Here is a 22960-nt window from a genome sequence, read left to right on the forward strand (position 1 = left end):
CTGTTCTCTTCACATGTACTATCTATGTTGAAGATATTTTCCTACTCAACATTACTAACTGCATGCAAGTCTCATCAATGGATGACAGTGGGCATGAGGAAAAAACAACCAAGCAGGTGTTAAATCATAAACAGCTCTTCTAAACTGATAGGCTGAAGTTACCACCTGTCATATGAAATTTATCTTAGCTTATTACGAATTTATAAAGTCAATTCAAGCTGAAAGATATGAACCCTTTGGAAATAATGACTAAAGCTTTAATCTATTCACCCCCGTCAACTTGCTTCAACTGACATTAGAACTGAAAAAGAAATTATGTGCATTTGCTTCTTTTTTATGGATGTATTCTTTGAAGCACGCATGATTATGGGAGAGTGTATTTCTTTGCAAATAGTTGTTGGTACTTCGTCCTTTGCTGAAATCGACCTGTACAATACCCGGATATCGTCTGTATAAGCGGAGTAAAACACCGCTGTTTGTGGCGGTGATTATGACAGCTCGGTTGTGCTGAATCTATCAAGAGAAGGATAAGCTTTACTGACAATTACTCTAGCAGCATAATAATCGAATACATGTATCAGAAACTACTTGAAATGATTCTGACAGCGGCGCTGTTGTCTGGACGCAGGCGTTTAATAGAAAGTCCGTGTTGAAAGGATGCCGATATTACAAGTTTCGCTTTTCGTATTTGTCATTCTTCATGTTAAACGAGCCGCGTTTGTTTTCCGCGAGGGTTCCATTGTTGCGCTGCTCTGCGTAATGCAAAAAAAGTGCGGTAACCATGACAACGAAGAATTAAACGATGCAGTGGATGTTTGAACGTGATGGTACACTGTTGTCGTTCTCTTTTACATCGTTGTGGACAGTTTTTCATATTTCCCGGGCAAATCTGGACACTTCAATAATCGCAATGTTATCAAAAGTTGATGCGTGTAATTCGATTCTCTTTTATGATATCTTGCTCTTTCTCTTTTTTTTTCTCTCTTTCTCTCTTCTATACCTCCTTTTTCGAAACTTTATAATATCGGCAGCATTACACTATTGATATGCAATCAGAGCCGATCTGCCTCCTTTAGATTGTAGACGAGGAAAAAGGTGAAAATGAGGAGCTACTGTGGCCCGGGAGAAAAGTATAAGTCCTCGGTTCAACTCCCCGAGCGATTCGCTCTATTTTCATTGCCTTGTCCATCTTCTGGTTGTTTACTGTGCCATGAGGCTCCTGATTGTTATTGTGTTATGGAATACTATTCATGTAAAAGATAAACATTCCTACATTTATCACAGGACTATCAATGACAATCAAGTAAAGAAAAGACAGCCTGCTTTACAAGATATCTCTTCCCGAATCCTCCAAAGATCCCTGTAGGTATATACGTGATAATGATATCATATCGTTTTTTATGTCCACGTTTAACTTCTTGATTTCCGGTTGCCCTATTGTTTAGTCGCCGCAACTGTAGGCCACTTTGTGTATAAGTTACCTTTATCTGGTGTTATCTTGTTAATGCCAGACAACCAGATCAATGTCTGCTTATAGAGAGAGGACTCTGAATATATAGAAATATATACAGAGAGAGAGTGAGAGAGATGAATAAATAAATAAATAAATTTACTGTATTCGAAATCTCTGACCGCAGACTTGAAGAGGTTTGAAATGCTTCAATTCGATTGTCACTTTAATATTCTAATAAGCAAAATATTTTTACATCTCTGTTTTGGTAATGACCGTCATCTTCTGGTTTGATTAATCAAATAGAATATTGAGTTGGCTGATAAAATATGAATTATTCCAAAAGGAGCTCCTTATTTACACAAGGAAAGGCAAACCCGATAATTGATAATAGACACACACACAGACACACACACACACACACACACACACACACACACACACACACACACACACACACACACACACACACACACACACACACACACACACACACACACACACACACACACACAAAGAGTTTATGGATTACTGATTGATGTGTAGTATTTTGTGACATTTTGACTCATAATACTTACACCCGCCCTCGGCGCTGTACCAAAAGAACAAATTTAAAAACAAAACAACAAATGAATGAACAGACAACAGTACTGATTATAGCAGTGTAAATGAGAGAAAACGGAAAACTGGCGCCTGTCTTCGTTTTTGCTGCTTAGTGAACTCGTATAGACTTTTGAGAGGACATGTGATTGGCAATGACCGCTGTGTCACCTCCCTCTTTCTTGCCCTGAATCAAAAAAGTACAAGCACTTCAGGTCGGTAGCCAGGGGGCCTCATCTCATTATCTTGTCGAAACACTGGACCAATCAGCTTCCAGAGATATGGACACACCTTCCCTTTCCCATAGTTGAAATCCACGTTTCAGAAATTATGCACTTGCGACTGCCATCTGATTATCGTATGACATTGTACCCGCGTGATGATTAGACGCATGCAGTTCAAACCGGATTATTATCTCTGAGCTATTTGGGCCAACATAAGAAAGACTAATGCTTGTTATAAACACCACTGAGTTATGTAACAATGGTCGAGCCCATCCTTATAATCTTCTGACCGACCAATCAGAGATCGGCTTCTGGCACACCTCCCTCCTGCCCTAAAAGCGAGCATTCCTGTAGGCCTGCTACAGTACGTTGTCATTCCGCAAATTACCTAGAGCTGTCCCCGAATAAGAATTAGAAGGAGGTAACCTCCTTGGCCCCAAGGAGGGAGGTATCTAACCTCCTTGGCCCCATGGAGGGAGGTATCTAACCTCCTTGGCCCCAAGGAGGGAGGTATCTCACCTCATTGGTCCAAACGACCTCTTCTTTTGAAACCGAAATATACAGAGAACTTGAAAAGCTTATCAAGAAAAATAATGACCAGCTTCAATACTGTTCATAGATGCAAAAGGCATCATCCGTCCGTGGTATTCCACTATTATATTAGTATGTACTAAATCTCAGTTTATTTGAATAACATTGTGATATCAATAAAAATATCAAATAAGCAGATTAGCTAAACAGAAAAAGAAGAAGAAGAAGAAGAAGAAGAAAGGGTAAAGCATCTAAGTTGAAAATTTGCTGTCTTTATCGAAAGCTCCCCTAAATTTCTCAGTTTAACCAGGGAGGTGGGCCTTCCCACCTCCCTGGATTAACCATTTGATGGCTACCACATCAGAAATACCATTGACGTCGTGCATACGTAGATTGATAATGGTACTAAAGGAAGCTGATCTCACAGTGTGTCTCCTCCAAGGTGTCATTCATTATTTGTTTTGGTGCATTGATGTCCACTGCCTTTTACCTGTATTTGTTGTCTTATTCTCTTGTTAAACATCTTGTTGAATATGCTAAATAATGAAGCATACGTATAGCTGACTATTTTCTTGTACTTTTAATTTCAGTCAAAGTCAGTTAGAAGTTTCATGATGGTCTCGAAGGTAGCAAATAGCATTGAATACCCATTGATATTTGTGAATGAATTCTTTTACTCAAAATATTATGGAGCGTTATGAAACCGTCAGTGTCGACGAGAGTCTGCGAGCTCGATCTTTCTCCTTTGTTAGTGCTCGCACGTAAACGGCATGTGTTTAGGAAGCACCTGAAAGTGCGCTCACAGTCGTCAGAATTGTGACGTATAATTATCTTTTCCCAACCCGCACCCTGGCGGGGAAAAAGAAGTGCAATTTGGCGGGAAGTGATGACACCGGTTATGGACAAGTGCAATGTATCTTAACGGGAAACAAAGAATCGCGTATCAAAGTTTGTCAACAATGAGCAGTGTAAAGCTATCGACCACCGTGGGAATTTTCACGATCACGGAGCTTCGAAAGTCGGTAACAAATGGGTTAGAAAATCATGACTCAAACTGTCCGACATAGTATATGTTTTCATTGATGGTCGCTGAATTACAAGTGGAAGTGGGTTTTGACCAATTCCCTCGCGCTCTCAATGAAACGTAATCAACGAAAGTTCGACGAGCGATTACGGCAATCGGAATTGTTATGGTTCATTAAACTATGTGTCGGATTGAACCACCAAGCTCTCCACTCCTTCGCGTTTTTGTTTTGCTTTTTTATAATCTGTTTCTTTCCAAGAAAATTCGACCAACGAACTTTTCTGTTCGTCACAATGATGTTTCAGCTTTTTTAAAGCTGTAGCTTTAGTACCTATGGACCCCGATGTAGGTTTTCCACCATCGACGAAGCGAAGAAAATCCCTTCTGTCTACCTTTACTTTATAAATATCGGTGAATGGCGAAGACATGGAAAGGGTGATAAAAAAACCAAAATTCCCTTCACTTCTTTTTTCCGTAATACAGAGGTGATGGTGTATATCATCACCATCATTAGGAAATAGAAAAATGAAAAAAAAAAATGACATATTGTTTCCATCACCTATACAACTTCACAACAAAATTCTTCTAAACTGAAACTCAACTTTAAACAAAGAGAACTTATTGCGTTATGCGAAAATATTGGAAGGAAAATATTTGCTACATGTAAACCCAACATAATAAACATCCGATTATTTCTCTTTGACAGACTTGAATTCCCAGTGCCATCCTCTTCAGTCAGTCCTCAGCAATGGAATCGCTGATCTTTACCCACGCATGACACGCGTTTGATATGTTAGACGTCCGATTAAAACATTATTATACACATTGCAAACATTGCTATAAAAGCAGACGGGTTTCCGAGCACATCTTCCCATTCACCAGCTGTATCGTTTCATCTTACAGATCATACACCTGGCAGGAAGCGTCCCATCTTCTAAAAGTTTCCAGTTCTTGGCCTCGAACGGAGCACCCTTAATAAGGAACATAAGAAACCTGTGCACGTGACTCATGTCTCATTTAGACCTCTTGAGATTCTACAATATTTTTCTAGGAAGTCCCTAAACATAACATCCTATCACGAGCAACTCACGCGTCTCGTGCGTTTACAGGTAAATTCTCGCAAGATCGAGCATATTATTCCTGAACTTTGATATGAGTTTACAGATCTAATAACAATCTGGACATTAAATCTTTGAATTACGAGGACGTGCAGCTAGAAACTAATTCATGCATTCATGTCTTATTCTTATCGGGTTTCTTTTTTTATCTGTGAACCATGAGCTTTGATAGGATTCTTTAGTTACTATCATGCTTTGCGGAAGGTAGCTTCCACCATTCGAATGATTTGCTGTCAACCCATCTGGTCGACGTTAAAAAAGTGTGGAATCCTGCTCCAAAGCGAGGGCATGATGACAGCCATTTTGGATAAACTTCTGCACCTCACCTCAACACACGCATTGGTCAATATGAAGATGAGTTGCACTTGACAAGTCCTGACTTTCCATCAGTGTAGAGTCTCTGTTTTGTCCACAACATTTAATAAAAGTGCCCGATAGAGGGCGTTGCAATATAATCACTGTTCATGGACCATAGGGAGGACGCGGTGCAGCAGCAGGGGAAACGCCTCCCTGCATAGATTGTGTACTATAGGCTTTTCATGCAGTGACATCTTCATCCCTGGTATAGGTGTTCATTTGACATCTCTTGCGCCTGCCCCCCCCCCTCCCCGTCCTCTTTCATGACTATAAATACTAATGATCTAAGCAGAGACAAGCAATAGATAGAGGCTGAAGTGCGGTGTATAATCGAATGATTTCTGGTTTTTAATGAGATAGTTTTGACAACGGACAAAGCCACAGGTCGCGCAGATCCTTTACACGCAACATGCCAAAAATCCCATTGCCAGCTTTCATCATTATCTTGGAATCTTCCATTTTTTCTGCACTGGGCAAACTGTCATGCCATATTAGTTCAGAGACGGTGTTGAAAATGATGGCAGGAAATACCAACCACAGACGAGCTGATTGACAGACAGAGCACATTTTGTCTTCTAGTTTAGAAACTTTGAAATTGAGAGACGTTTACCAGACGTTTCGCATAACAACAACAAGTGTAAATGTGTGTAGGGGAATATGATACCCTTCATTACGGTAATGAACTATGAGGATTTAATTACATGCCCTCGCAACTTTACTTCGGTTTTTTTTTTTTCGTTTTGTTCTGTTTTTATTTTTTGATTCGTTGTATTGTTATTTATGTGTTCTAACGATGCTATAATCCCTCCCTGGTAAACACCTGATGTTTCAATTGATACGTGGCAGTCAGAGATGTCGTTGAGTACCACTTATGGCGTTGCAATGTTTACACACACACATACTTTGGCAAATATATCATACGTATACATGATATACATGTACATTTGACATACATGCAAATCATTCATTGTATACATTTTAATCACAATGGCCACGGGACGATTTTTAGAGGATGCTGCGGGCAATGTGGGAAGGGTTAATAAGGTAGTACTCGTGGTTGGATAGCCCCTCTAGTCGGAACTCTCGGAATGTCATGGGTTTTGTTGTTCAGGTCACTTCAGTTCAGTTTATCTAGTTTATCTAACACCAAAAACCAAACAAAAATGCATATTCATTAATACATAACAATACATCAATATATAAAAATACATATGAATGGCTCTCTAGAACCCCTTGTATAGGAGTTGTGATTTTTTTGAAGATTTTTTTTAAAGCAAAAAGTAGGGGAGGCTGCCCCCCCCCCCCGATTCCGCTACACCCTATATACGTACATAACAATGTACTATAGTATGTGGTGCATAATGTATAAATGAGTATGTTGTTGCTGTTCTTCAGTTTTACGAGGAGTTTCGTTCGTTTGACGGTATGTAGGTCGCTCTCTGAGAACAGGACATGCAATTCATTCTATAATCGAATACTTTGAATCAGTGATGAATCAAACACCACATTAGGAAATTTCAAGAGCAATTACAAAGTCATTTGTACACAGAAGGCTGACGTTTTTATGTCATTTTATGTGGCATTTTAGTGACAAGGGTCTCTAGATTAGGCCTACTTACTCTTTAGCCTCACAATATACACGATTATAAGCCGGACTTTACTCAATGCAATCTCATCGAAGATCAGACACGACTCTTCACACGTATGTTGCATGTAATGCAAAGTTTGAGTGTGATCTTTTATCAATGTGCCAACAACAATCCTGATTATCTCGATGAGAAGTTATAGTTAGGTGCATGGACCGGAAAAAGAAAGGAGCTATTGTTCTTGAGACAATCCCATATCGAGAAACTACTGGCATCAACTTTGATATTACATTTTGAGGCATTGTATGAATGTTTTACTTTGTAGGTGTTATTTTTGTTTAAAAATGTTACAAAATAATCTTTTCTAAAAGCGCTGTCGTATTCGTCTCGTGCATCTTTGTGAGCATACGCTTCAGGGGGATCTTTAGACATCCCATTCACAAACACGATCTAAAAAGGGAACATTCAAAGTTTAGCCCGATAACAACAGTGTCATTTTCGACAAGATATCAGCAAGAAATTGAATGTGAGGTTTAAAGACAAAGGAAATCCAGCACCGAGATGCAACGTTTCTTAATATGAGACATTGATATTGCCCGTGTTGCACAGGTCGCATTTTCACGAGAAACTGCAGTGTTGGCAATCTGTTGTGTTAATGCATTTTGGAGCGATTTAGTGAGTATTAGCGAGTATTGAATTTGTAGAGAGTGTGCATGGGATGAATTAAAACTTTTTTTTTCATTGAAGGCATGTATAGTTTGTCATAAGTGTGTTGCGGTAATCTACCCTAGACTCTCCAGATCGTACGAGGCTTGCTTATCAATTTTGGTGTTACGGCTCAATCCATGCACCTTCCAGAAATAACATGCCAGACTGATCGAGATCCACAAACAATCTGGAACGAGTAGAACAAACTGAAACACCTGATTCAGATAAGAAAATAATGCATATTTATATCTTCCTGAATGTTGTGGATCCACACTTTTGACAAAGATGGGAGTATAGAGACTGTCAGGCAATAATATTGACCAATGGAGTGCGTTAAACATATCGACAGTGGTGTTTGATCGGCCCGTCCAATCAGCACCGTCTGACAGCTCACTCCAAATAGAGCACAGGATTCGTAAATCAGTCATTCATTAATCTATTTATCGCTGTATCTGTAGACGAACTATCATACGCGACAACGAGAAGACTGATTACCTTATACCGTATCATAACAAATAAATCAGATAAATTATGTGTAGGGGTCATCGCTCACAAGCTGATCGGTGTACGCACCTATTATAAGAATTTATCCTATGCAAATAGAATAGCTATCAATTATGTCTTACATGAAGTAAACTAATTTAGGCACTAGTTTTTAAAGGGACTGTACAGTTCTGGTTGAGGTGAGGATTTAGCTTTTAACGTTTTGCGAGATATTCAGAAACCACTCTATGAGATATATCGATGTAGATTTTGATTCATCCAGGTAGTAAATTAAATCTGTTCGACTGGACTTACTTGTGAAAATCACGGAGATGTCAAAGAGCATGCAATTCTTAGGGGAATCAAAAGTTTATTTGATGAAAATCGGTTTTGAAATGGCTGAGATATCCAAAAGCAAGGTGAAACAAAGAGATAATAATAAAAGGCGTGGCCTGTCGCCTTTTATTATTATCACTTTTTTGGATATCTCAGCCATTTAAAAACCAATTTTATCGAATAAACGTTGAATCCTTCTTGAAATGAAATGCTCTTTCATATTTCATAAGAGGTTTCTCATTATCTCACTTAGGAAACCTATGAACCTGAATCCCCACCTCAACCAGTACTGTACAGTCCCTTTAAGGGAATTTGACTTTGTATAAGTGTAGACAAAGCGAAATGCTCTGCCAATCTGCCCTTTAAAAGGTTAGAAAGAGAGAGAGAGATAATAATAATAAGGTGAGATTTCCCTGTCTCCCATGTCCAGTTTCCTTGATGTCCACTTTTGTTCATCTTTCTTTGATAACGAAGATGACGAATGAAGCTCTTCATTAGAAAGAAGCAGACACTAATCATAATATCATTACTACTCCCCGAAAAATGTAAGGGGTCTACCCTTCTTTGCCTCATTGGCTTGGCCACCTGGTAGCGACTCAAGTCTCACTGCATGGTCGGGGAGTCATCTCCGAGATGTCTCCGCGACATCTCCTGGAGACTAGCCTGGTTTCCGGGAAGTCGCCAGAGAATTAAACGTGTTCAATTTTCATACTTTGTTTCAGTCTCTAGTTGGCCTCGCAGACATCTCCTTCGTTGCGGTCATGTTCAGCCACGTCTCCGAGACGTCTTCGCGACCTTGCGAAGACCCATGGCGACCTACCTATACGTCGATATGAAGACGTCGCGGAGACATCTCCTCCAACTGAGATGACGTCTCGGAGATGTCACGGCGACTTCCGCGGCGAATAATAACTTGTCACCTTGTTTGGAGACGTCTCGGACGTCGCCCTATAGGGCTCACACGGGTAAATGATTCCCCATAGAGACGTGTGTTAAAATTCAAATTTCAAAAAATTCTGTAAAATAGCTGGGAGAAATGAGGTGTTTCATCTTCACTAACCTGAATAAGTGAGATATTACCTTTCATCCATCAGATTGCCAGGGTGGGTTTTTCTGCTCTAATTCTGTCCAGGGGTCCGCAAAGCCAGACTACGAGTTCTTGTCACTCAAAAAATCACCTATTTTCCGTACACGTACCCAATGAAATATAGTCCCCTCAAATTCCATCAGAAAAGCTTTCATCTTCCAACCAAAATGCACTTTGTAGAGGAATTCATACTCAATATCTACAGCTATTCAGTTTTTTGCCAAACTACATCATTGATTTTTAATTAATTTTTTTCTTCATTTATTTTTGTATCTTTGGTACAAATTTGTGAAGGGGTCTGGGACAGTCCATTTTATTTACAGGTGTGAGCCCTATAGTGGAGGTCATATTTCTGATTTGACTTTTAAACATCATAAATGTGTTTTTTTATGATATTTGCCCCTACATCATATGACAAATCACACTTTCAAGGATTATAAAGCTTCTCAAAGGGACACTTTTAGAAAATCATGCCCTTTAGGTTTTTTTTTAAATAAATCTTGCAGTTTTGATCAGTTCTTCATAAGATGAATACATAGATCCAGGCAGTTATCCTTGATTGTGGGTGTGTCATCATCACCTTATAGCCTACAAAGTACTTGATAAGACTTTGTTTTGTCAAACAGACTAACTTTATGTATGTTGAGCTGTTTCAGTGGTAGCCAAAACAAAGAAATACATTAAAATAACACAGTCATTCAAAGTTGTGTGATACTGATGACTGACTGCTATGTACTAAGATCTAGTGACAAGAACATAATATTAAGAAAAGAAATAGTAGCAAGGCAGAGTTGAGGAGGGGGGGGGGGGGAGTAGAGGAAAGAGGTAGAGAGAGGGGGTAGGGAGGGGAAGGGGAGGGAGGAAGAGATCTGACACAATACAAGATACACAATACAAGATTAACACAGTCATTCAAAGTTGTGTGATACTGATGACTGCTATTTACTAAGATCTAGTATACCAGGTACCACAAGAACATAATATTAAGAAAAGAAATTGTAGCAAGGGAGAGTGGGGGGGGGAAGTAGAGGAGAAAGGTAGAGCGAGGGGGGGGGGGGGTAGGGAGCAGAAGGGGGAGGGAGGAAGAGATCTGACACAATACAAGATACACAAGAAGTCATTCAAAGTTGTGTGATACTGATGACTGCTATTTACTAAGATCTAGTACCACAAGAACATAATATTAAGAAAAGAAATTGTAGCAAGATAGAGTTTGGGGGGTGGAAGTAGAGGAGAGAGGGAGTAGGGAGTAGGGAGGAGAAGGGGGAGGGAGGAAGAGAGATCTGACACAATACAAGATCAACATAAACCAGCAGAGCTTGTATGGGATGAATACTTCCCATAGACTTGCATGTATTGCGTGCATTCTCTATAGGGCTCACACGGGTAAATAATTCCCCATAGAGACGTGTGTTAAAATTCAAATTTCAAAAAATTCTGTAAAATAGCTGGGAGAAATGAGGTGTTTCATCTTCACTAACCTGAATAAGTGAGATATTACCTTTCATCCATCAGATTGCCAGGGTGGGTTTTTCTGCTCTAATTCTGTCCAGGGGTCCGCAAAGCCAGACTACGAGTTCTTGTCACTCAAAAAATCACCTATTTTCCGTACACATACCCAATGAAATATAGTCCCCTCAAAGTCCATCAGAAAAGCTTTCATCTTCCAACCAAAATGCACTTTGTAGAGGAATTCATACTCAATATCTACAGCTATTCAGTTTTTTGCCAAACTACAACATTGATTTTTAATTAATTTTTTTCTTCATTTATTTTGGTATCTTTGGTACGAATTTGTGAAGGGGTCTGGGACAGTCCATTTTATTTACAGGTGTGAGCCCTATAGGGTCGATTTCTTGGTGAGAGCGCAAGCCATTTCTTCGTCTTTCGAGTCGCATGCGTCCCGGCGACTGATCAGTCGCGGCAGTCGCGGCAACGCCCCCTCCAGTGAGATAGGCCCTTTAGTCATCCGAATGTGAGTCCAGATCGGCTTCACTTCTTATGCGTGTGCGCCCGCTTTCTTTTGTTATCAACAATGGGCGACTTGGCTCACCGTCACTCGACCGTATCTATCGCTGCTCAAGAGAGAAAGAAATAATCAGCGTCGAGGTAAATTCTGAAACAGAAAAGATTTTGATTGAGATCCAGATTCCCTTTCACTTTCACTTCAAGAGGTGATCCCAATTCAAAAGTCTCCCCCCCCCCCCTCCCGCCTCCGTAATCCAAGGAACAAATACCATCTGAGTCTTCATAATAACTCCGATTGCCTGGCTGACACTGAGGACACATTGTGACACCAAAGCGAAAATGGAGAAAGGTTTTTGTGGATAGGATTGTGTGTTTCTTTTAATGTAGTTTTTGCAGCCGAAACATCAGTCGTGGGACACAGAGGCAAAGACATTCCCTTCCCGATATTCAATGAAGTAGATTCAAGAATTAATGTTTTATCTACTGGTAGGTCTGAACTGAAGTGTCTTAGACATTGCATCAAGCAGAATGAATAATCTAACCTTTGTGTCAAATTAGTACAAACTTGCAACAACGTCACGGCGATGTTGGATTTTAGGCAAGGTTGTAGTTGTTGAATCATCAGCTGTTATCTCGATAAATTCTGTAATATCTTTATTTTTCTTAAAGCAAAGGGAGAATGATAGTGCGAAAAACAACCATATTTGTCAAAAACATTCCAAACTTCAAACTTCCATAACTCACTTTATGTTAGGTTCTAATGAAACATATGATGATCTTTTATATGATTTTATTTTATTTACTGAAGTGAAGTTGAACACACAGTGGAGTTACTATCTGGTAGTTTATGTGCGTATGAAATGATTTTACCGATTTTCAAGTGGCCATGTAAAACGAAGGAAATAATTCAATATCGACCATGGTAGTTTTATAAAGTTAAAGCGCAGCTTTTATTTTCACGGCCACCGGGGTTTGTACTTGTGTATGCATGATACCTAATGACATTCCTACCTTCTGTACAGCTCATGCCATGTGAAGCATTCATGAATTGTTGCAATGAAAGAATTTCCTTCCGTTGAAAAAAAAAGAGAAACCAAGAGAAAAAGAAATAACATTGAACAACAAGCATAGAGATGGACAAAGCTTGTTACAAAGGGAATCCTGCCGACGGAATTTAGCCTTCGTTCCATACCGGACTCGTATCGTACAAGATTTTTTTTTTCTAATTTCACTTTGTGGAGTATCATAACATAGGTAAACAAATTCTTTCAGTTGCCCAGTTTCCAAGTCCATTTATTTCATTTTATTTCCAAACATTTGAAATAATGAGACGTATATTAGCGACCAAAGAGACAACATAAAATATTTCCTCAAACTTCTCTAAATCACGTTGAATTACGTCACTTTCACCAATAATTATTCGAATTTCATACATGGGGTATTGTAGAACGCAACTTAAGCGTGACAATCTTTGCGCTTTCAGAAGGCTTCAACGCCGTGACTTCGCGTACTATGTATTGTAAAAGACAGATATTTGCAACGTGCAAGTGCTTGTCAAAATGCCTCTGATTAGAACGTTGTGGATGGTATAATCACCGTGTGTAGAGACGATGACACACAACTCTAAAATTCGAAAAAAAAAAGTAAACCTTGTCCTAAAATCCAGACTAACGGTATTATACAGCGATCATTTGCGATCATTACCGCAAACTGTATTGTATGCTAATGGAACAAGAGGGCGTATACTGGGTTGGATCGTCTGCCTATCCCGTTGTCATTGCTCCAGTTTCCCGTGACCACGTTTGTTTCTTCTTTTTTCGACAAAAAAAATGCAATAATTGTTGAAGAAAGCAAGACAACAATAACAATAGCGACCAGCCTTTAGGGGAGCTAAAGTACTAGCTCCATTCTCAGATGGCAGAGCGCTCGTTTTGCATGAGAGATGTACCAGGATTGATGCCCGGGTTTTCCACGATCAAGGTCTTTTCATACCTTATAGCTCGCTCTTGTTGAAGACATCAAATTTACATACTGAACAATCCTTTATTTTGATGCCATCAGATACAGCGACCTTTGTTTCCTACAACACACTGTTCAGAAACCGTTACAAGCTAACATAGCCCCTGGAGCTATACTGCTCGGTGAGAAGCCAATAGTGAAATGGGATAAGACAGCAGCAGATTTCGTCCTTTCAACTAACTCAGGTGGCACAGAGGTTGTCAAGAAACCGTGACTACTGAAGGAAATCATTCAAGAAAGCAAGTTAGCTATAAGTATTTACTTTTACATGTAAGAATCTTGAGGGGGGCTAGCTCAAATGGTAGAGCGCTCGTTTTGCATACGAGAGGTGCCGGGATCGATCCCCGGGCTCTCCAAGGTGAAAGTTTTTATTCTTTTAATTCCTTGTTGTCACTTTATACTGCTCTACTTTTGATAGTTCATCATATAACTTTCAAACTGTATAGTATCTCGCGGGACACATGAGAAGAAAATATTTTAAACTGCCTTTAATATTGTTTAAAGGTGATTGGAGGGGTTTTATAGCTGCTGTTTCTGCTGCCAGACATGCTGTCTTGGACTTTTCCTATCGTCTTCAGAAGTGGCATAGGATCGAATATACGTAGCTTCGGCCCACCTTTAATCCTCGAGGCATCGAGTGTACACCGAGTATGCATGCCTAATACACATAAACGTTTGCTTTGTTGCCATCAGATGCAGCGAATTTTGTATTACACCAAGAAATGCAACGGGTTTAGTTCGAAGGTCACTATGATATATGCTCAAGAAGCTGTATTGATCATCTCCTCGTCTGGTCTTATCACATGAATAGCCAGCTTGGGGTCTCTTTAGATCATCATTTAATGTATTTATGTGATGTCAGTAGGTATATACCACGTGAATTGTATTCACGGATTCTAATTCCATATAACCATGTATATCAACTGGCATCTAATCCGTCAAGATGACCAAACAGGCTCTACTTTAGACGTTTTCATGTGTTGCCATAACGCTCCAGTTTCCCGTGACCACGTTTGTTTCTTCTTCTTTTTTCGAAAAAAAAATAATAATAATGCAATAAGTTGAAGAAAGCAAGTCAACAATAACAATGGCGACCAGCCTTTAGGGGAGCTAAAAGAGTAGCTCAATTCTCAGATGGTAAAGCGCTCGTTTTGCATGAGAGATGTACCAGGATTGATGCCCGGGTTTTCCACGATCAAGGTCTTTTCATACCTTATAGCTCGCTCTTGTTTAAACTAAAATTTCACTACAATTTTCAGATAATACATCTGATTGGATACCTACGAGGAAAATTATTTCAAAATGTCATCTAAATTCTTTTTAAGTGATCAGAGAGGATGAACAGAAGCTGCTCTTACTGTCTCCAGCATGTTGTATTGGAGGTTCCCCTATAATCTTCGGAAATGGCAAAGGAAACTATCTTGCTTCCTCTCTGCATTAATCTTCAAGACATCAAATTTACATACTGAACAATCCTTTATTTTGATGCCATCAGATACAGCGACCTTTGTTTCCTACAACACACTGTTCAGAAACCGTTACAAGCTAACATAGCCCCTGGAGCTATACTGCTCGGTGAGAAGCCAATAGTGAAATGGGATAAGACAGCAGCAGATTTCGTCCTTTCAACTAACTCAGGTGGCACAGAGGTTGTCAAGAAACCGTGACTACTGAAGGAAATCATTCAAGAAAGCAAGTTAGCTATAAGTATTTACTTTTACATGTAAGAATCTTGAGGGGGGCTAGCTCAAATGGTAGAGCGCTCGTTTTGCATACGAGAGGTGCCGGGATCGATCCCCGGGCTCTCCAAGGTGAAAGTTTTTATTCTTTTAATTCCTTGTTGTCACTTTATACTGCTCTACTTTTGATAGTTCATCATATAACTTTCAAACTGTATAGTATCTCGCGGGACACATGAGAAGAAAATATTTTAAACTGCCTTTAATATTGTTTAAAGGTGATTGGAGGGGTTTTATAGCTGCTGTTTCTGCTGCCAGACATGCTGTCTTGGACTTTTCCTATCGTCTTCAGAAGTGGCATAGGATCGAATATACGTAGCTTCGGCCCACCTTTAATCCTCGAGGCATCGAGTGTACACCGAGTATGCATGCCTAATACACATAAACGTTTGCTTTGTTGCCATCAGATGCAGCGAATTTTGTATTACACCAAGAAATGCAACGGGTTTAGTTCGAAGGTCACTATGATATATGCTCAAGAAGCTGTATTGATCATCTCCTCGTCTGGTCTTATCACATGAATAGCCAGCTTGGGGTCTCTTTAGATCATCATTTAATGTATTTATGTGATGTCAGTAGGTATATACCACGTGAATTGTATTCACGGATTCTAATTCCATATAACCATGTATATCAACTGGCATCTAATCCGTCAAGATGACCAAACAGGCTCTATTTTAGACGTTTTCATGTGTTGCCATAACGCTCCAGTTTCCCGTGACCACGTTTGTTTCTTCTTCTTTTTTCGACAAAAAAAAAAAAATAATAATGCAATAAGTTGAAGAAAGCAAGTCAACAATAACAATGGCGACCAGCCTTTAGGGAGCTAAAAGAGTAGCTCAATTCTCAGATGGTAAAGCGCTCGTTTTGCATGAGAGATGTACCAGGATTGATGCCCGGGTTTTCCACGATCAAGGTCTTTTCATACCTTATAGCTCGCTCTTGTTTAAACTAAAATTTCACTACAATTTTCAGATAATACATCTGATTGGATACCTACGAGGAAAATTATTTCAAAACGTCATCTAAATTCTTTTTAAGTGATCAGAGAGGATGAACAGAAGCTGCTCTTACTGTCTCCAGCATGTTGTATTGGAGGTTCCCCTATAATCTTCGGAAATGGCAAAGGAAACTATCTTGCTTCCTCTCTGCATTAATCTTCAAGACATCAAATTTACATACTGAACAATCCTTTATTTTGATGCCATCAGATACAGCGACCTTTGTTTCCTACAACACACTGTTCAGAAACCGTTACAAGCTAACATAGCCCCTGGAGCTATACTGCTCGGTGAGAAGCCAATAGTGAAATGGGATAAGACAGCAGCAGATTTCGTCCTTTCAACTAACTCAGGTGGCACAGAGGTTGTCAAGAAACCGTGACTACTGAAGGAAATCATTCAAGAAAGCAAGTTAGCTATAAGTATTTACTTTTACATGTAAGAATCTTGAGGGGGGCTAGCTCAAATGGTAGAGCGCTCGTTTTGCATACGAGAGGTGCCGGGATCGATCCCCGGGCTCTCCAAGGTGAAAGTTTTTATTCTTTTAATTCCTTGTTGTCACTTTATACTGCTCTACTTTTGATAGTTCATCATATAACTTTCAAACTGTATAGTATCTCGCGGGACACATGAGAAGAAAATATTTTAAACTGCCTTTAATATTGTTTAAAGGTGATTGGAGGGGTTTTATAGCTGCTGTTTCTACTGCCATACATGCTGTCTTGGACTTTTCCTAGCGTCTTCAGAAGTGGCATAGGATCGAATATACGTAGCTTCGGCCCACCTTTAATCCTCGAGGCATCGAGTGTACACCGAGTATGCATGCCTAATACACATAAACGTTTGCTTTGTTGCCATCAGATGCAGCGAATTTTGTATTACACCAAGAAATGCAACGGGTTTAGTTCGAAGATCACTATGATATATGCTCAAGAAGCTGTATTGATCATCTCCTCGTCTGGTCTTATCACATGAATAGCCAGCTTGGGGTCTCTGTAGATCATCATTTAATGTATTTATGTGATGTCAGTAGGTATATACCACGTGAATTGTATTCACGGATTCTAATTCCATATAACCATGTATATCAACTGGCATCTAATCCGTCAAGATGACCAAACAGGCTCTACTTTAGACGTTTTCATGTGTTGCCATAACGCTCCAGTTTCCCGTGACCACGTTTGTTTCTTCTTCTTTTTTCGCCAAAAAAAAAATAATAATAATGCAATAAGTTGAAGAAAGCAAGTCAACAATAACAATGGCGACCAGCCTTTAGGGAGCTAAAAGAGTAGCTCAATTCTCAGATGGTAAAGCGCTCGTTTTGCATGAGAGATGTACCAGGATTGATGCCCGGGTTTTCCACGATCAAGGTCTTTTCATACCTTATAGCTCGCTCTTGTTTAAACTAAAATTTCACTACAATTTTCAGATAATACATCTGATTGGATACCTACGAGGAAAATTATTTCAAAATGTCATCTAAATTCTTTTTAAGTGATCAGAGAGGATGAACAGAAGCTGCTCTTACTGTCTCCAGCATGTTGTATTGGAGGTTCCCCTATAATCTTCGGAAATGGCAAAGGAAACTATCTTGCTTCCTCTCTGCATTAATCTTCAAGACATCAAATTTACATACTGAACAATCCTTTATTTTGATGCCATCAGATACAGCGACCTTTGTTTCCTACAACACACTGTTCAGAAACCGTTACAAGCTAACATAGCCCCTGGAGCTATACTGCTCGGTGAGAAGCCAATAGTGAAATGGGATAAGACAGCAGCAGATTTCGTCCTTTCAACTAACTCAGGTGGCACAGAGGTTGTCAAGAAACCGTGACTACTGAAGGAAATCATTCAAGAAAGCAAGTTAGCTATAAGTATTTACTTTTACATGTAAGAATCTTGAGGGGGGCTAGCTCAAATGGTAGAGCGCTCGTTTTGCATACGAGAGGTGCCGGGATCGATCCCCGGGCTCTCCAAGGTGAAAGTTTTTATTCTTTTAATTCCTTGTTGTCACTTTATACTGCTCTACTTTTGATAGTTCATCATATAACTTTCAAACTGTATAGTATCTCGCGGGACACATGAGAAGAAAATATTTTAAACTGCCTTTAATATTGTTTAAAGGTGATTGGAGGGGTTTTATAGCTGCTGTTTCTGCTGCCAGACATGCTGTCTTGGACTTTTCCTATCGTCTTCAGAAGTGGCATAGGATCGAATATACGTAGCTTCGGCCCACCTTTAATCCTCGAGGCATCGAGTGTACACCGAGTATGCATGCCTAATACACATAAACGTTTGCTTTGTTGCCATCAGATGCAGCGAATTTTGTATTACACCAAGAAATGCAACGGGTTTAGTTCGAAGATCACTATGATATATGCTCAAGAAGCTGTATTGATCATCTCCTCGTCTGGTCTTATCACATGAATAGCCAGCTTGGGGTCTCTGTAGATCATCATTTAATGTATTTATGTGATGTCAGTAGGTATATACCACGTGAATTGTATTCACGGATTCTAATTCCATATAACCATGTATATCAACTGGCATCTAATCCGTCAAGATGACCAAACAGGCTCTACTTTAGACGTTTTCATGTGTTGCCATAACGCTCCAGTTTCCCGTGACCACGTTTGTTTCTTCTTCTTTTTTCGACAAAAAAAAATAATAATAATGCAATAAGTTGAAGAAAGCAAGTCAACAATAACAATGGCGACCAGCCTTTAGGGAGCTAAAAGAGTAGCTCAATTCTCAGATGGTAAAGCGCTCGTTTTGCATGAGAGATGTACCAGGATTGATGCCCGGGTTTTCCACGATCAAGGTCTTTTCATACCTTATAGCTCGCTCTTGTTTAAACTAAAATTTCACTACAATTTTCAGATAATACATCTGATTGGATACCTACGAGGAAAATTATTTCAAAATGTCATCTAAATTCTTTTTAAGTGATCAGAGAGGATGAACAGAAGCTGCTCTTACTGTCTCCAGCATGTTGTATTGGAGGTTCCCCTATAATCTTCGGAAATGGCAAAGGAAACTATCTTGCTTCCTCTCTGCATTAATCTTCAAGACATCAAATTTACATACTGAACAATCCTTTATTTTGATGCCATCAGATACAGCGACCTTTGTTTCCTACAACACACTGTTCAGAAACCGTTACAAGCTAACATAGCCCCTGGAGCTATACTGCTCGGTGAGAAGCCAATAGTGAAATGGGATAAGACAGCAGCAGATTTCGTCCTTTCAACTAACTCAGGTGGCACAGAGGTTGTCAAGAAACCGTGACTACTGAAGGAAATCATTCAAGAAAGCAAGTTAGCTATAAGTATTTACTTTTACATGTAAGAATCTTGAGGGGGGCTAGCTCAAATGGTAGAGCGCTCGTTTTGCATACGAGAGGTGCCGGGATCGATCCCCGGGCTCTCCAAGGTGAAAGTTTTTATTCTTTTAATTCCTTGTTGTCACTTTATACTGCTCTACTTTTGATAGTTCATCATATAACTTTCAAACTGTATAGTATCTCGCGGGACACATGAGAAGAAAATATTTTAAACTGCCTTTAATATTGTTTAAAGGTGATTGGAGGGGTTTTATAGCTGCTGTTTCTACTGCCATACATGCTGTCTTGGACTTTTCCTATCGTCTTCAGAAGTGGCATAGGAGCGAATATACGTAGCTTCGGCCCACCTTTAATCCTCGAGGCATCGAGTGTACACCGAGTATGCATGCCTAATACACATAAACGTTTGCTTTGTTGCCATCAGATGCAGCGAATTTTGTATTACACCAAGAAATGCAACGGGTTTAGTTCGAAGGTCACTATGATATATGCTCAAGAAGCTGTATTGATCATCTCCTCGTCTGGTCTTATCACATGAATAGCCAGCTAGGGGTCTCTGTAGATCATCATTTAATGTATTTATGTGATGTCAGTAGGTATATACCACGTGAATTGTATTCACGGATTCTAATTCCATATAACCATGTATATCAACTGGCATCTAATCCGTCAAGATGACCAAACAGGCTCTATTTTAGACGTTTTCATGTGTTGCCATAACGCTCCAGTTTCCCGTGACCACGTTTGTTTCTTCTTCTTTTTTCGACAAAAAAAAAAATAATAATGCAATAAGTTGAAGAAAGCAAGTCAACAATAACAATGGCGACCAGCCTTTAGGGAGCTAAAAGAGTAGCTCAATTCTCAGATGGTAAAGCGCTCGTTTTGCATGAGAGATGTACCAGGATTGATGCCCGGGTTTTCCACGATCAAGGTCTTTTCATACCTTATAGCTCGCTCTTGTTTAAACTAAAATTTCACTACAATTTTCAGATAATACATCTGATTGGATACCTACGAGGAAAATTATTTCAAAACGTCATCTAAATTCTTTTTAAGTGATCAGAGAGGATGAACAGAAGCTGCTCTTACTGTCTCCAGCATGTTGTATTGGAGGTTCCCCTATAATCTTCGGAAATGGCAAAGGAAACTATCTTGCTTCTTCTCTGCATTAATCTTCAAGACATCAAATTTACATACTGAACAATCCTTTATTTTGATGCCATCAGATACAGCGACCTTTGTTTCCTACAACACACTGTTCAGAAACCGTTACAAGCTAACATAGCCCCTGGAGCTATACTGCTCGGTGAGAAGCCAATAGTGAAATGGGATAAGACAGCAGCAGATTTCGTCCTTTCAACTAACTCAGGTGGCACAGAGGTTGTCAAGAAACCGTGACTACTGAAGGAAATCATTCAAGAAAGCAAGTTAGCTATAAGTATTTACTTTTACATGTAAGAATCTTGAGGGGGGCTAGCTCAAATGGTAGAGCGCTCGTTTTGCATACGAGAGGTGCCGGGATCGATCCCCGGGCTCTCCAAGGTGAAAGTTTTTATTCTTTTAATTCCTTGTTGTCACTTTATACTGCTCTACTTTTGATAGTTCATCATATAACTTTCAAACTGTATAGTATCTCGCGGGACACATGAGAAGAAAATATTTTAAACTGCCTTTAATATTGTTTAAAGGTGATTGGAGGGGTTTTATAGCTGCTGTTTCTGCTGCCAGACATGCTGTCTTGGACTTTTCCTATCGTCTTCAGAAGTGGCATAGGATCGAATATACGTAGCTTCGGCCCACCTTTAATCCTCGAGGCATCGAGTGTACACCGAGTATGCATGCCTAATACACATAAACGTTTGCTTTGTTGCCATCAGATGCAGCGAATTTTGTATTACACCAAGAAATGCAACGGGTTTAGTTCGAAGATCACTATGATATATGCTCAAGAAGCTGTATTGATCATCTCCTCGTCTGGTCTTATCACATGAATAGCCAGCTTGGGGTCTCTGTAGATCATCATTTAATGTATTTATGTGATGTCAGTAGGTATATACCACGTGAATTGTATTCACGGATTCTAATTCCATATAACCATGTATATCAACTGGCATCTAATCCGTCAAGATGACCAAACAGGCTCTACTTTAGACGTTTTCATGTGTTGCCATAACGCTCCAGTTTCCCGTGACCACGTTTGTTTCTTCTTCTTTTTTCGACAAAAAAAAAATAATAATAATGCAATAAGTTGAAGAAAGCAAGTCAACAATAACAATGGCGACCAGCCTTTAGGGAGCTAAAAGAGTAGCTCAATTCTCAGATGGTAAAGCGCTCGTTTTGCATGAGAGATGTACCAGGATTGATGCCCGGGTTTTCCACGATCAAGGTCTTTTCATACCTTATAGCTCGCTCTTGTTTAAACTAAAATTTCACTACAATTTTCAGATAATACATCTGATTGGATACCTACGAGGAAAATTATTTCAAAATGTCATCTAAATTCTTTTTAAGTGATCAGAGAGGATGAACAGAAGCTGCTCTTACTGTCTCCAGCATGTTGTATTGGAGGTTCCCCTATAATCTTCGGAAATGGCAAAGGAAACTATCTTGCTTCCTCTCTGCATTAATCTTCAAGACATCAAATTTACATACTGAACAATCCTTTATTTTGATGCCATCAGATACAGCGACCTTTGTTTCCTACAACACACTGTTCAGAAACCGTTACAAGCTAACATAGCCCCTGGAGCTATACTGCTCGGTGAGAAGCCAATAGTGAAATGGGATAAGACAGCAGCAGATTTCGTCCTTTCAACTAACTCAGGTGGCACAGAGGTTGTCAAGAAACCGTGACTACTGAAGGAAATCATTCAAGAAAGCAAGTTAGCTATAAGTATTTACTTTTACATGTAAGAATCTTGAGGGGGGCTAGCTCAAATGGTAGAGCGCTCGTTTTGCATACGAGAGGTGCCGGGATCGATCCCCGGGCTCTCCAAGGTGAAAGTTTTTATTCTTTTAATTCCTTGTTGTCACTTTATACTGCTCTACTTTTGATAGTTCATCATATAACTTTCAAACTGTATAGTATCTCGCGGGACACATGAGAAGAAAATATTTTAAACTGCCTTTAATATTGTTTAAAGGTGATTGGAGGGGTTTTATAGCTGCTGTTTCTACTGCCATACATGCTGTCTTGGACTTTTCCTATCGTCTTCAGAAGTGGCATAGGAGCGAATATACGTAGCTTCGGCCCACCTTTAATCCTCGAGGCATCGAGTGTACACCGAGTATGCATGCCTAATACACATAAACGTTTGCTTTGTTGCCATCAGATGCAGCGAATTTTGTATTACACCAAGAAATGCAACGGGTTTAGTTCGAAG

The 22960-nt window shown here is 39.6% G+C and overlaps 7 non-coding genes across 7 annotated transcripts; all 7 read left to right on the forward strand.

Moving 5' to 3' along the window:
- The first annotated feature begins 13774 nt into the window (after positions 1-13774).
- Trnaa-ugc (transfer RNA alanine (anticodon UGC)) lies at positions 13775-13847 on the forward strand. The gene has a single exon. It is a non-coding gene; the product is annotated as a tRNA-Ala (tRNA).
- A 1380-nt stretch (positions 13848-15227) lies between these two features.
- On the forward strand, positions 15228-15300 carry Trnaa-ugc (transfer RNA alanine (anticodon UGC)). The gene has a single exon. It is a non-coding gene; the product is annotated as a tRNA-Ala (tRNA).
- A 1382-nt stretch (positions 15301-16682) lies between these two features.
- Positions 16683-16755, forward strand: Trnaa-ugc (transfer RNA alanine (anticodon UGC)). Its single transcript has one exon. It is a non-coding gene; the product is annotated as a tRNA-Ala (tRNA).
- Positions 16756-18137: 1382 nt separating this feature from the next.
- Positions 18138-18210, forward strand: Trnaa-ugc (transfer RNA alanine (anticodon UGC)). Its single transcript has one exon. It is a non-coding gene; the product is annotated as a tRNA-Ala (tRNA).
- A 1381-nt stretch (positions 18211-19591) lies between these two features.
- Positions 19592-19664, forward strand: Trnaa-ugc (transfer RNA alanine (anticodon UGC)). Its single transcript has one exon. It is a non-coding gene; the product is annotated as a tRNA-Ala (tRNA).
- A 1380-nt stretch (positions 19665-21044) lies between these two features.
- Positions 21045-21117, forward strand: Trnaa-ugc (transfer RNA alanine (anticodon UGC)). The gene has a single exon. It is a non-coding gene; the product is annotated as a tRNA-Ala (tRNA).
- A 1382-nt stretch (positions 21118-22499) lies between these two features.
- Trnaa-ugc (transfer RNA alanine (anticodon UGC)) lies at positions 22500-22572 on the forward strand. Its single transcript has one exon. It is a non-coding gene; the product is annotated as a tRNA-Ala (tRNA).
- The last annotated feature ends 388 nt before the right edge of the window (positions 22573-22960 follow it).

The sequence above is a fragment of the Diadema antillarum genome, unplaced genomic scaffold, assembly GCF_040938485.1.
Source record: "Diadema antillarum isolate AM-2024a unplaced genomic scaffold, OU_Dant_1.0 seq00000310_RagTag, whole genome shotgun sequence".
NCBI lineage: Eukaryota > Metazoa > Echinodermata > Echinoidea > Diadematoida > Diadematidae > Diadema > Diadema antillarum.